At 34.6% G+C, this 12,063-nt stretch overlaps 1 pseudogene; it reads right to left on the bottom strand.

The window, feature by feature from the left end:
• Positions 1-460: 460 nt before the first annotated feature.
• Positions 461-3,944, bottom strand: LOC114397048 (annotated as a pseudogene).
• Positions 3,945-12,063: the final 8,119 nt, after the last annotated feature.

Below are 12,063 nucleotides of genomic sequence, written 5' to 3'. Positions count from 1 at the left end.
TACACATGCATACAGAATAAAAAAATCAAACGTGCAAAACACTAACATTTTACCGGGCTATATACTTAAATAGTACTCCGAAACACTTTTAGTTCTGTCCTTTCTTTTTCTACTTTTGTATATTTTCCTCTAAACCTTTTCTTAATTGCTTTCCTAAAGCTTCCTTCCAAGCCCTTGGTACATGATGGAATGTTCACTATTCGATTTAGATTCTCTACAAAGAAAACTATTTATTTTCTATCTTAGTTCTCCAAATTTAATTTTACCTGACCCCAAACTTTAGATTGGAGCCGTTGTTGTCGTATATATGAATTGTAATGATAAACAAAAGACCAAAATGAAACACAACTGATTTTTCAAGAGGAATATAATAATTTAATCAAACACGTCATGAATAATTTTTCATCAGCTTTGATTTAAATCAATTGAAGTTAAGTTACACCTAAGCAACTGAACCAATTTAACATAACACTAAATTGTGTAGATCAAATGCTGGGTTGCTTAACAGTCTCTACACATTCTCAACATTATCAGCAATGTCAGACATTGTTGCTTGAAGAACAAACCATTTGTTCACCACCTGTGTAGGAAGGGGAAGTATAAACTACTCGTAGGTAGGTAAGAAGAACTTCTAAAATTAAACTAAACAAATGCACACATATAGGTGAGACAAACATGAGAAATTTAGTAGCCATTAGAGGCCAAAGCAGAAAAGATTAAGCAAGGCTAGAGTAGGTATCAAAAAGGAAGCATGCACACCATAGATAACAGTAAGGAAATTGTTATCAAATGGCATCACCAATTAAATCCAGCCTCACCATCAACATATGAAGTAAAGTTTATAACACGGGATACAATTACAAAGGATGGATATGGAGACATACCCAACATCAAAAGAATAATTCCAAAAACAAAGTCATATAGATGAAAATTTACCAAGAAATCATGTTACCACTAGCCATAAAAGTCAACTAGAATATCATCAAAGGTTTTACTAGGGTTTTTAGCTATGGGAGCCAAAGCAGAAAACTGCTTAGTCATATTTGTAGCAGTTATATACTCATACAGGACAAGATTGGTGAATTCTTGATCATGAAGGCATCCAAGATAAGCTATAATTTTTTTTTAAAAAAAAACACGAGCTTGCTACCACCATGCATAATGTATCTTAGTATGCAACACAAATGTATATACCAAGAGCAACATTGTTCATAGCACGCTTGGCCAAGACATATTATTATGAGCTCCTGTTATTTTCCACCTACAAAAAAGGTGAACATTGAGGAGATTCATACAATGAAGAAGATATTTAATAATCTCGAACAGCTTTAGACACCAGGCCATACTGTGCTGAGGAACTATGATCTCAGTTCACTTGCACACTACTTCCTGGTGAAAGTCTGAACAACATCAGGATATGCAACCTCATCATGTCCATTATTTCTCTCTTGCCAGGCAAAGTTATTGCCTTTGCCACAAATTCCTAGATGATAAAAAAATATCAAGTAGAATAAACGAAATCATATGATAAAACCCATCATCAACAAAATGAATAATCTTGAGGAAAAATTGAAGCATACTTTGTCCAAACTTGAGTCACATAGAATGTCTGAACCCTTCAACAAAATTGGAATTTAAAACCAATTGTTTGTTATGTTGCAAATCATCCACTAAGTTAAGCATCAATTTCCGTGCCAAAACTTATCTAGCCTTCCTGCCAAATCATTTAAATAAGCCAGTGAATAAATTTACATTAAACTATCAAATCAAAAAGAAAATATTGCAACTTTGAAGAAGACAAACTGGTTGAATTCACCAGAATCATTGGTCAGTAAGAAAAATAGGCCGCTATTAGTGAGATCAGATTCCAGACGAATAGGAGCACAATATCCTCTTAACAAAGAAGGAGTATGCCTTTCAAATATATCAATTAATACAAACTCTTCCTATTTCTACAGCAGATACAAATAAAATTATCAGTTAGTTATGGATATGAAAAGGCTAAACCAAGCTCTGCATCTTACTTTATTTCAACAAATTTATGTTATGCAATATTAGGTAGATGGATGAAATATTTACATGTTTTCAAATTTCAGACACCCATTTTCTTTGAATCAATTATTTGACATGGATGCCCATACTTTGTAATATGAGACAAATGATACTTTTATTTTTATAAAAGAGAAAAGGGACCTTCTAACAAGATTTTAAAATTTCAGACACCCTTTTTCTTTAACTAAATCATTTGACAGACTCATACTTAGTAATATGAGACAAACCATACTTTCATTTTTTAGTACATTTGTTATCATAATAATAACAATATGTTCATAATTTAACTACATACAATGATGGACTCACAAAACATAAGCAGTGGGAATTAGGAATAATGCATATGATTATAACTTTCCCAACCCTAAAGAAGTGCATGATTTAAATGATCAGAGAATTCACAACCAAATGCTACTTCATTTCCCTTGAAGAAGAGGAACATGAAGAAGGGTGGAAATTACAATCATACATTATTCACATGCTACAAAATATGTCAAAAACTTGCCTGACAGGTATAATTAACTTACAGAGATAAATTAAAAATATGAGATAGAAATGCATATCAAAGAGAAGTTGTAAACAATTGTGGTCACTCTAAGGACTGTAGTTCAGATTGATTGATCATTACTTGAAACAGATTGCAAAGTCTCATAGAATCATAAACAGTTGAAAGAGGAATGTCCTTCTCAATGGAATCAAGCAAACCCACTGCAACATGGATGAATGTGGGTTCCTTAACTGATTTCCTTGGAGTTGGCAGTATCTCTTGACTGCATAAAATGCCCCATCAAATGTATCAAAGACAACAAAAAAAATTTCAAGAAGGAGAAATGAAAGTTGACAATTGTATACCTAAATTTTAAAGAAAAAGTATATGCTTATGGATTATAAGAAATATTTACTTTGACAACAGTGGTTCTAGCTTGAGAATACTTGAATAGTAGTTGATAAGTTAATACAAAATGAGTAAAAAAATGTCGGGAATTAGAAGGCAAAAATACAAACCATAGCAAGAAATTTGCAAAATCTGCATCATTGGCATCTTGCATGGCAACAAAAAAATCTTCACATGTCACAACCTGGCCATCATGTCTCTTAAAATAAAGATCCATGCCCTGAAATCTAGGGAGTTTGTAAGATTTGAATCCTAAATTAAGCATAAATTAAAAAATCAGGCTCAAGCCTGAAGTAGAAATTTATTAAATTGAACCAATGAAACATAATGATAGAATTTTTGCATCAAAAGCATGAAACAAATCAACAATACTATTATATTTTCCTAAAATCAAAAGTCGTGAGTTCAATACAATAGGTAAAACATTAAGGCAAATACAGGTAAAACAACATTCTCCTACGTCGAAAACTTGCTCACTGACTTAGAGTGGAAGGAGCCCATTATGGAGGAAATGCAGGTAAGGCAGCACAACACAGTACCTGTGCTAGAACTTACCAAAAATATATATATTCCAAACCATCTTAACCTTTCAAATTCCAACCAAATTGAAACACTACAATATATAAATAATAAATAAACAATCCAACCCTCCAATAATGCATGATAGGTTAACTAAAACAACAAAAAGTTGTCTTAGAAAAACTAAAATAAATACGAGGAAAAAAATTAAAATAATGTTTGTGGTCCAAAGGATTCCAAGAGAGATGAAAGATCATTCTCCAAAATATACAACAGATTATATCTTCCAGTAAGTGGTGCCAAACACCTACAATGAACAAATCCAAAAAAACCAAATAAATAGGACGTGGAATTCTCCTTAAAAAAAATAGAAAAAAGAAAGGTGAAGAAGAAGAAGATTACGTTCATAGACATAAGCCTCCTGGACATCTTTGACTGCGACCTGTTCAACAATGTTGCTCACCAGAAACCTCTTCATAGCCTTGTCCTGTTATTATTATTTTTTTTTACAAATCGCAAAAAACTTTAATTGAATTGCCGTAGAAAAAAATTGAATGTTTAAGAAAGTGAAATAAGAATGAACCTCAGGACAACATTTGCCACAGTTGGAACATCGAATGAAAAGTTCTTCTCACATTTGGATCCCATTTTTTTGAGAAAATAATCACTTTGTTGTCAAAACTTTTTTTCGGAAGTTGGAAAAAAAGATTATTTTTCCAAATAAGTGGTGCAAAACACCTATAATTAGGAGAGAACTAATGTGAGAGTGAGTAACGTGAGAGAAGGAGAGAAGCTTCGATATAATCGTTGTTGTTCTTGTCGTGAGAGTCGCCGGAGCTGGATTTGCAGTGGGAAGAATCAGAGGAAATGAGGAAGGATCTACAACGGCAAGACATGAGCGGTGAGAGGTGGAGCAACGAGAAGTTGATGGCGACGGAACTCAGAACAAAGTGGGTTGTATAGCTCGAAAATAGCTTTGAAAAGAGCAGGTGATATACCTCGATTTTGTTTAGGGAAAAGAATGGCGTGTGTTGCAAAAATAACAACAACTAATTACAAAAAATAAAAAAGTAACAGGTTTAAATCCTTACCAACCGCCATTAATCTTTGCTCCACAACTGCAAAGTTTAAAAAAAATTAAATACTTCAAAAAACATAGAAGTGTAGAAAAGAGGTTGTTAACAGTCATTAAAACACCATTAATCTAACTATAAAGCAGAGCATGACACGATAGAGAAAAATGCTTACTAAGTGAGGTGAGGTTGTTGAATTTGCATAGGTGCAAAGGCTTCCTAGAATGGAGAATGAAAATGCAAAAATGAGGTCACCTTGCTCAACATGCAGTTGGAATGGAGACACAAAAATCAACCGAGCTTGGAAAGGAAACACGAAAATGATATTTTGTTGGGATTTTTTTGTTATACCGTGCAGATGCTGCCCAGCTTGGTGACGTGACCTCATAGGTCTTGAGGTGCAGAGCTAGGTACCGTAATGAGTGGTTTTTCAAATTGGAATTTAAAAAAAAGTCAAGAAATATGAGGAAGGAAGCATAAGTAGAGCTGAAGCGTGGTTACTGAAGAGAAGGATTATTTTATTGCCAAAAATCAGAGGAGGCGACACGTACCCCCAACTAGTCATTGTTTAATTACTAAGATATAGATTTTACTGATATCTTATGCATGTTTCAAATTTGTTTTCCCTTCAAGCTCTAGGCAGAATTGGGTGATCTCAAACCACGTAGTTAAAGTAGAAGGTTATGTTTATTTTTAAGATGTGACTAATAAATCTAATCTAATCTAATCTAATATAACTTAAAGAATTCTTAGGCCCTAGAAATGACCATTTTGCCCTCATCCCTTTGTTCGAAAGTTGTCCTCCCTTGGTTGGCAAAATGGGCATTTTGAAAATTTGAAGCATATTCACACTCACCTTCACCCGAGTTTCATCGACCCGAGCTTCTTTAGTTTAGCTTCTTCAGTTCATCATTTTTTCATCTCTTTTCTATGTCTTCATTCTTCATTAACCTGAGCTTCTTCATCAACATTTTCCCTCTCTTTTCATCTCTTCTTTACTTCATCGACACATGATATGTCTTCTTAAACAGGAATGATGGCAAAAGCGTAGGAGGGTTCCAAATGCGTTGTGGTGGGCATTATGATGTGCAGTGATTCTTCTCTTTGTTTATATTCTAAGCAAAGGGAACAACATTGAGTCCAGACCCGCTTTGTCCAAGGTATTGCTTTTTTCTCAATTGGTTTGGTTTTGATAGATTTGTCCTATTGGGGTGCCAAAAAATGTGAGGGATAATTAAAAAAAGTTTTTTAATTATTAAATTTTGAATTTTTAGCTCAGGATTTTGAGGGGTTCAACTTCTGTTAAGTTAATTTGATTTTGGGAAGGAGGGGTTTATGAATGAGTGACTCAACGCTCTCTCGTTTGGTGTTGTATTTTCTATTTTTTATACGGTTCTCTTCTCATCTTCATGCTATTTTTTTTCAATTTTGGTTAGGGTTTGAGGTTGGGTTTCAATGTTTAATATCTTTTTTCATCTTTGTGCTGATTTTTTTTCATCATTCTGATTTTTTTTTTTCGATTTTGGTTAGGGTTTGAGGATTTAAATGGGAAATTAAATGTCATCTTTCTGGGAGCATAATCAGAGGTTTGTGGAACTTTGGTAAGTCCCTTTTATTTCCCTCATTTTTTTTACATGTTAGGGTTTGAGGGATCATCAAGAGCTAAACCTAAAAGACAAAACTGTTTGGCTATTGCTGTTATTGTTGTAAGTTGAAACTTTGTTGCCTGAAACTATAAGTTTATTGTCCTAATCATAATATGAGAATTGTCGAAACTTGAAATGCAAGGTTCATTAAAAATGGTAAAATCAGTGGGACCACAGTTCCATGAGATGTGGAAATTAAAGAAGTTAGAGTGCAAGTCTCTTTAGCTTGTACCTCTAGCAGTAAGGTGATTGATCCTTTAGTTGTTGTTCCAAACAACAATGAAGAAGAGCAACACAATAATGAGCCCATGATACATAATGAACCTATTGTGAAAGAACCACAAGAAGTACAATTAAGCAGGTCTCAAAGAGAAATGAGACTGGCTATTTCAAATGACTATGTAGTATACCTACATGAAACATAAACAGACTTAAGCATTAATGATAATGATCAAGTTTCATTTTCATAAGCTATAAGATGTGATAATTTTGAGAAGTGGTTAAATGCCATGAAGAAGAGATAAATTCCATGGAACATAATGGGGTTTGGGACCTCGTAGAATTGTCAAAGGGTTGTAAGAGAGTTGGTTGTAAGTGGGTCTTCAAGACTAAACGCAACTCTCATTGTAACCTTGAACATTACAAGGTTAGACTTGTTACTAAGGGATTTACTCAAAAAGATGACATTGATTATAAAGATATATTTTCAGCAGTCTTGCAAAAGGATTCTTTCAGGATAATCATGACATTAGTAGCTCATTATGACTTGGAGCTACATTAGATGGATGTGTAAATTGTCTTTCTTAATGGAGATTTAGAGGAGAATAATTATATGGACCAATCAATGGGGTTCTCAGTTAAAGGAAAGGAACGCTGGTGTGCAAATTAAAGAAATCAATATACGGTCTTTAGCAAGCTTCCCGCCAATGGTATTTGAAGTTTAATAATACCATTGTTTCCTTTGGATTTAAGGAAAATACTATTGATCGGTGTATATATCTGAATGTCAATGGAAGTAAAGTTATTTTTCTATTTTGTATGTTGATGATATCTTGCTTGCAATTAATAATCTTGGTCTTCTTCATGAGACTAAGAATTTTCACTCTAGCAACTTTGAAATGAAAGATATGAGTGAGGCAAGCTATGTGATAGGGATAGAAATATTTCAAAATAGACCACAAATATTTTTAGGCTTGTATATCAGAATGCATATATCAATAAAGAACTAGAGAGATTTAGGATGGAAAAGTGCTCGACATCGCCCGTTCCAATTCAGAAAGGAGACAAATTTAGTCTCACATAATGTCTTAGAAATGATTTGGAACGAAAACAAATGGAACACTTACAACTGCATCATGCATCTACCATGGAAACTGAATTTGTAGCATGTTTTGAGGCTACAATTCAGGCTAATTGGTTGCAGAACTTTATTTCAGGGCTTGCAATTGTTGACAGTATTGCTAGGCCATTAAAAATGTATTATAATAACTCCCCAACAGTATTTTTCTCTAAGAACGACAAGTACTCTGGGGTGCTAAGCATATAGAATGGAAGTACTTTGTCGTGAAAGTTCAGAAAAAAGAGTGTAAACATAACATATTAGCACAAACCTTATGATAGTTGATCCTTTGAAAAAGGGATTACTACCCAAGACATTTATAAAACATGTTGAAAGTATGGACAATATTGTTATTGATGATCATTAAGTGTAATTTACCTTATGCATTTTTACTGACACTCTGAGCTCATTTATGATATGTTTCTAATTACTTGTTCCCTATGTTTGCACGCATATTTGTATTAAAGTAATGTTAACAGGTTTTGTCTAGAATAAAGACATTATGTTAGACCAATTATGTACTCTTAATTAATGGTCATGTTAAAGAGAAGACTAATTTGTAGTACATGGAAGAGACTATGTCGATTAAGTGATGAATAACCACCATGACTCAAATTGGCTCATACTCTTAATCATGAAATTATGATGTACCCAATGTATAGAACAGTTTAGTCATTTTTAATGCGTGTTATTTTAGTTTAATCTATTTATTTATATAGTCCATAGTGTTTAGTAATGTCACATGAGTCAAGTGGCAAAATGTTAGAATTAATGTCTCATGTGAGAGACATGTGACTTATGTAGGGACTAATAAATAAATAATTAATAATTAAGGACTAAATTGTAATTGGGTCAAATAGGAGAAGTTTCTAGAAGTAATTGCTACTTGATGGGAGTAGTGGTTTTAAAGGGATTAATACCCACTAACGTGAATCAAGGTCCTCTTCCTGACATAAAAGTGTTTTCTCTAACCCCTAGTCATCATCACGAACGTAAAGAGACAGAAATAATAGTTAAGTGTAGAGTTTCAAGCCAAGATAAAGTGCATGTATATTGGGAATTGGATTTTCATCACTAAGGTTTAGGTGACTTAAATGGAAAGTGGAAGATTGCATTTTACTAGATGAGCCTTAGCTTAATGGATGCATTGGAAAATTGTTTTTGTTTCAACTTCCAAGAGAAATTATTTATAATAGTTGGTGACAATCTTCACTATAAATAGAGAAGAGATTTAGGGGAGAAACACAACACATGAAGAGAGTGTGTGTGAGAAGAGAGATTGTGAAACAAAGTCACTTTGTTGAGAGAAAAGTGTCTTTGTGTGAGAGTGTTATCATTTCTTATAACCATTGAGTGGGATACTCGGGTTTGTAGAGTGATACACTATTTGGGGTGGGTTACAATCTTGTAATCATTTTTGTGATTGTGAAATACTTTTTGAGACGGTCTCGTGGACATAGGCAGGAGGTGTCGAATCACGTTAAATTATTTTTAAAAAGCTTGAGCTTGGCCTTTATAGTAAACAATCTAAGCTGAGCCTTAAATAGGCTGAGCCAAATGCCCTTGACAAGCGGCTCAGCTCATTTCCATCCCTAAGCAAAGTCTTGATCAGGCGTTAGAAGATGAAAAGTTGACTTCTGTAAATGAAACCGAGTGGACTAAGATCCAAAGGAGGGCTATGAGCACGATTCGGTTAGCCCTTGCTCCCGAGATAAAACAAAACGTGTTGAAGGAGACAACACCAAAGGCCTTGTGTGAAAAGCTCAAGAATATCTATGCGTCAAAGTCTTTAACCAATCGCCTTTATTTGAAGATGAAGTTGTATCAACTCAAAATGAAGATGGGAGGAGATCTCTATGACCACATCAATAAGTTCAATCAACTAGTAAGTCAATTGTTGAATGCAAATGATAAACTCTCTGATGAGGAGTAGGCACTGTTGTTGTTGGCCTCACTACCAAGGTCATTCAAAGCTTTGGTTCAAACATTGCTTGTGGGAAAATCAACTTTGAATTTGGATGAGGTGACTGCCGCTCATAGAGAAAATGAGAGAATGATGAGAACTGAAAATATTGATGATGAACACAATGCAATAGCCATGGTGGAGTCTGAGTGTGGGAGGAATCATTCAAAGAGACATGATGATCCAAGAGGAAGATCAAAATTCCAATTGCGTTTGTAACAAGATATGAGTAACATGCAATGCTACTATTGCGGTGAGAATGATCATGTGCAAGTGAGGTGCAAACAAATGAAGGAGGACTTGAAAAAATTAAGAGATATGGACAAAGATGGCTTCAACTCCCAAGCTAATGTAGTAAAAAGTGTTAAAGATGAAGATGATGTGTTTTTGGCAACAAACGATGAGGTTGCTAAAAAAATGGGTGATGGATTCTCCTGCCTTAAAGCATATTTGTAGAGATCGAGAGACGTTTGATACTTTAAAAACTGATGGAGAATTCGGCCATTTCAATTTAGGAAATGGTGGAAAAATGATGGTTGAAGGCATAGGGAGCGTGAGGATGAAACTCCATGATGGTGATATTCGAACTTTCTCAAATGTTAGGTTTGTACCTTCTGCTGTTGTCAATGTGATTTCTATGGGAGAGATGACATCACAAGGGTACAAGTATGTTGGTTCAAAGTGGGGATGCAAGGTATACAAGGGGATACACTTGGCGTTGCGAGGACAGAAAAATAAAGATAACCTTTGTTATTTGGATGGTCAAGCCTTGAAGAGGAGCCATGATAGCAAAGTGAAGAAGAAAGTGAAGTTTTCTAATGTTGAGAAAGTGTTGGGAGATACTTCCTTTGGAGGGGGAGTTTGTTCACTTTCAAATTGATTGAAAGATATTTCTCTTTTGGTTTGAAGGGAAGAATTGTAGAGTTTCAAGCCAAAAGATAAGGTGATGCATATTGGGAATTATATTTTCATCACTAAGGTTTAGGTGGCTTAAATGCAAAGTGGAAGATTGCATTTTACTATATGAATCTTAGTTTAATGGATGCATTGGAAGTTGTTTTTGTTTCAACTTCCAAGAAAACTTATTTATTATAGTTGGTGGCAATCTTCACTATAAATAGAGAAGAGATTTAGTGGAGAAGCGCAACACATGAGGAGAGAGTGTCTGAGAAGAGAGATTGTGAAACAAAGTCACTTTGTTGAGAGAAAAGTGTTTTTGTGTGAGAGTGTTATCATTTCTTGTAACCATTAAGTGGAATACTCGGGTTTGTAGAGTGATAAACTATTTAGGGTGAGTTATAATCTTGTAATCATTTTTGTGATAATGAAATACTTTTTGCGATGGTCTTGTGAACGTAGGCAAGAGGTGCCAAACTACGTTAAATTTTTATATTTATTATTATTTTTTCTACAGTATAATCTTTATTGTGTTCTCACGATCCTTTGTGGGTGTAGGTAATTTTATTTGTGAGAGCATTGATTGTCCAACATTAAGGAAGCGAAATCTTGTTACTCTCCTCTTCTAAGGAATCAAAGTACACTGGAAAAAGTCTTACTATAAAGAAAGGTATGTACTATTTATCTATTATTTGTAAGAATCATATATTTTGAGATCCTATTGATTTTCTATATTTATTAATCTAAAAAATCTTTAAGTTTTACATTATAGGCTTGAGGCTTGAAGCCGGATGATGTGACCCTTATTGTTGTTTTATCTGCATGTAGTCATTCGGGCCTTGTCGTGGAAGGGAAATATTGGTTTAATACCATGAGCCAAGACCTCGACATCTCACCAAGGATGGCACATTATATATGCATGGTTGACCTCCTCGACCGAGCAGGAAATTTGGATGAAGCATACTCCTTTATTCAAAAGATGCCATTTGAGCCTGATGTTCGTGTATGGATTGCAGTGCTTGCTGCATGTAGGACCCACAAAAATATTTAAATGGGTGAACAAGTGTCAAAGAAGATCCAGATGCTGGGACCAGAAGGTGCTGGAAATTTTTTTCTCATGTCTAACATCCATAGCTCTGTAGGCAGATGGGACGATGCAGCACACCACATATTAGAACCATTCAAAGGCATCAAGGTTACAAGAAAAGCCCAGGTTGCAGTTGGATTGAGATCTCTGGGGTAATCCATGGATTTATTGGTGGGGATCGATCCCATCCACAGTCAGTATCCATAAATAACAAGTTACAGGAACTGTTGGTGCAGATGAAAAAACTGGGATATCAGGTTGATTCTGGTTTTGTTCTCCATAATGTTGAAGAAGAGGAGAAGGGACAGATTCTCCTTTATCATAGTGAAAAAATAGCCATTGCATTTGGAATTCTTAATACCAGTCCCAGCAAACCCATTCTAGTTACAAAAAATTTATGTTGTGTTGACTGCCATACTGCAGTAAAATTTATGACTCTTATAACAAAAAGGGAGATAACAATAAAAGTTGCAAGTTGATTTCATCATTTTGAGAATGGAATATGCAATTGTCGGGATTTTTGGTGAGAAAAAGTAAAGGTGGAGTTGTAGGTCTATTTAGAATCATCCAGTGGCAAAAATTCTTCTTGTGC

This window comes from Glycine soja, chromosome 18 (genome assembly GCF_004193775.1).
Source record: "Glycine soja cultivar W05 chromosome 18, ASM419377v2, whole genome shotgun sequence".
Lineage (NCBI taxonomy): Eukaryota > Viridiplantae > Streptophyta > Magnoliopsida > Fabales > Fabaceae > Glycine > Glycine soja.
The sequence above is the reverse complement of the archived record's forward strand: the minus strand, read 5'-3'. Positions and strand labels throughout refer to the sequence as shown.